General features: G+C 55.1%; 1 pseudogene; it reads right to left on the bottom strand.

The window, feature by feature from the left end:
* On the bottom strand, positions 1-105 carry LOC143598013 (5S ribosomal RNA; annotated as a pseudogene; the record flags this gene model as incomplete).
* Between the last annotated feature and the right edge of the window lie 2,810 nt (positions 106-2,915).

Raw genomic sequence — 2,915 nt, 5'->3', positions numbered from 1 at the left:
GGACTTCCCAGGGGGTCACCCATCCTAGTACTACTCTCGCCCAAGCACGCTTAACTGCGGAGTTCTGATGGGATCCGGTGCATTAGTGCTGGTATGATCGCAACCGAAATAGAAGCATTAGCTTATTCATTTATACATTTCCCAAAAGGTAAAAAAATAAAAGAATCAAGACTTCCCAGTGGGGTCACCCATCCTAGTACTACTCTAGACGAAGCACGCTTAACTGTGAAGTTCTGTGGATACGAGGCACAAGTAGCTGCAATGCTATGAATGTGTATATCCACCATGATTATATTGTTTTATACAATCACCACATGACATTTAGCAAACTGGCCTGTAATCCTGGCACTTTACCCGATAAGCTGGTCATAAAGTTTCCTCTCATGTTCGCAAGTCACGTCGCCCGATAACCTGGCCACAATGACTTGCAAAACCAAAGCTGGCCGGTAAACCTGGCACGTTACCCGATAAATGCACGGCACGTTGCCGGTAACCTGGGCACGTTGCCCGGTAAGGTTAGCACGTTACCCGATAAAATGTCGGCGTTGCCCGGTAAAGTATCCACGTTGCCCGGCAAACCTGGCCCGCTGCCCGGTAAGGTTAGCACGCTGTTCGACAAACCTGTTACGGTCCATCGGCTTCGGGTTAACCCGAAGACATGATGTCATGATTCCATACCCGTTAACGTCGACCCATTCTGTAAAAAAACCTGGAACGTTGATGTCGAGCGAGCCCGGTCCGCATTCGGGTCCGAGCACGACACGGATCTACGTTTTAAACACATGACTGACTAACGATCGTGACCGACTAACGATTCCATAACACACCACCTATACCCATGATAATGCTTCCCCGCTACAAGTCCCATTTTCGTGAAACTTGTGGTGACGTCGAGGGCCCGAGCACGACACGGTCAACGTGTTGACCCGAAAACATGAGGTTACCAACCCCGACCCCATAAACCGCTCATAAAGTTTCCTCTCATGTCCCGGACGCAACGCCTCGTGTCATTAAAGCGGAGTTGCCCAAAACAGGCCCACGGGCCCACCAAGCCCGGCCCGCGGGCCCTTCACGACACGAAAGGGGGTTCATTTCTCTTGGACAGTCATATCTCATGGTCACGAGTACCCTCACAGAGCCTCGTGTCGATCCAACCCCGTTTGGACACCTTGCCCCCACCAAAGGCCTTACGGACCAACCGGGCCCACCAAGCGGCCCGTCCCGACCCGAAAACCAAAATTTTTTTTTTGGGAAACTCATATTTCAATGTCCCGATGCCCCACGCCAAATTTCGTGTCAATCCGACCTCGTTTGGTAGGGTTTTCAAAAATTATGATTCCTCAAAAATTTAATATCTGTTCCTGTCACTATGCTAATTGTTCAGAATGCATATATAGGGAAGGGGTGGGTGTTGAGCGCCCATGCCTGGGCAAAGTTGGCTACCAAGCTAAAATATGGAGGTTCAACGTACGAGAAACCAAAGCCCCTCCCCCATGTTGCATACGAAGCTTGCCCAACGACTTGGTTTCTTGCACAACGACCCGAGTATACTGCCCCAAAGTTGCACGCCCATGGCCAGGCCAAGGCATGCCAAGGCGCCCATGGGCAAGCCAAAGGCATGCCTAGGCACGGCCAAAGCAAGCCAAAGGCACGGCCAAGGCAAGCCAAAGGCACGTCTAGGGCATGCCAAGGCACGCCCATGGTCAGGCCAAGGCTTGCCAAGGCACGCCCATGGCCAGCCCAAGGCATGCCAAGGCGCCCATGGGCAAGCCAAAGGCATGCCAAGGCACGCCCATGGGCAAGCCAACGGCATGCCAAGGCGCCCATGGCCAGGCCAAGGCACGTCCAAGGCATGCCAAAGCTCGGCCAAGGCAAGCCAAAGGCATGCCTAGGCACGCCCATGGCCAGGCCAAGGCATGCCAAGGCGCCCATGGGCAAGCAAAAGGCACGGCCAAGGCATGCCAATGCGCCCATGGGCAAGCCAAAGGCATGCCTAGGCACGGCCAAGGCAAGCCAAAGGCATGCCAAGGCAAGCCAAAGGCACGTCTTGGGCATGCAAGGCTCGGCCAAGGCATGCCCCGGCACGCACATGGCCAGGCCAAGGCAAGCCAAAGGCATGCCAAGGCAGGCCAAAGGCACGTTCAAGGCATACCAAGGCGCCCATGGGCAAGCCAAAGGCATGCCAAGGCACGCCCATGGCCAGGCCAAGGCATGCCAAGGCGCCCATGGGCAAGCCAAAGGCACGTCTTGGGCATGCAAGGCTCGGCCTAGGCACGGCCAAGGCAAGCCAAGGCAAGCCAAAGGCAAGCCTAAGGCATGCCAAGGCGCCCATGGGCAAGCCTAAGGCATCCCAAGGCAAGCCAAAGGCACGTCCAGGGCATGCCAAGGCGCCCATGGGCAAGCCAAAGGCATGCCAAGGCACGCCCATGGCCAGGCCAAGACATGCCAAGGCGCCCATGGGCAAGCCAAAGGCATGCCAAGGCACGCCCGTGGGCAAGCCAAAGGCATGCCCAGGCACGCCCATGGCCAGGCCAAGGCAAGCCAAAGGCATGCCAAGGCGCCCATGGGCAAGCCAAAGGCATGCAAAACTCGGCCAAGGCATGCAAAACTCGGCCAAGGCACGGCCAAGGCATGCAAAACTCGGCCAAGGCACGGCCAAAGGCATGCCAAGGCATGCAAAACTCGGCCAAGGCTAGCATATGGGTGCCTTCAAAAATTATGATTCCTCAAAAATTTAATGTCTGTTCCTGTCACTTTGCTAAATGTTCAGAATGTATATATAGGGGGGAGTGGGTTGAGAGCAAGCATGCCTTAGGGAAGGTTGCCCCCTTGTCATGGCTGTGGGCTGCCATGACATGCTTGCTCGTCCGTTCTAGGCATGATTTAAGGTCGATGGTGGGTTTACGAAATTTTGT

Source organism: Bidens hawaiensis, unplaced genomic scaffold (genome assembly GCF_021521415.1).
Source record: "Bidens hawaiensis isolate Kalapana, Puna unplaced genomic scaffold, B.hawaiensis_p1.1 tig00049431_1, whole genome shotgun sequence".
Classification (NCBI taxonomy): Eukaryota; Viridiplantae; Streptophyta; class Magnoliopsida; order Asterales; family Asteraceae; genus Bidens; species Bidens hawaiensis.
This window is presented reverse-complemented; position numbering and strand designations above follow the sequence as displayed.